The sequence below is a fragment of the Orycteropus afer genome, unplaced genomic scaffold (assembly GCF_000298275.1).
Source record: "Orycteropus afer afer isolate SDZICR_OR568_19922 unplaced genomic scaffold, OryAfe1.0 scaffold00405, whole genome shotgun sequence".
Lineage (NCBI taxonomy): Eukaryota > Metazoa > Chordata > Mammalia > Tubulidentata > Orycteropodidae > Orycteropus > Orycteropus afer.
The window spans coordinates 2,137,225-2,137,505 of NW_006921992.1; positions in this window are offsets into that span (position 1 = coordinate 2,137,225).

Consider the following 281-nt stretch of genomic DNA (forward strand, 5'->3'; position numbering starts at 1 on the left):
GCCTCATCAGGCACTCCTCCACCCTTAGATACTCACTTCCATACCTAGATCCGACCTTCACCCAAAATGCTCCTGCTCGTAAAGAAATAAGTCAGAAATGCTATATTCCTGCAACAAATGTCCACCTCTCCAGTGTTTTACACAAACTCCTCCCATATAAATGACCATTCTTGAGCGAAGAGTTTCCTCCAGTCCCCTATCTACTTGGCCGACTCTACTTCTCTCCTCTCCTCCTGATGTTGTTTGTTGTCAAGGAGTTGATTCTGACTCATTGTGACCCC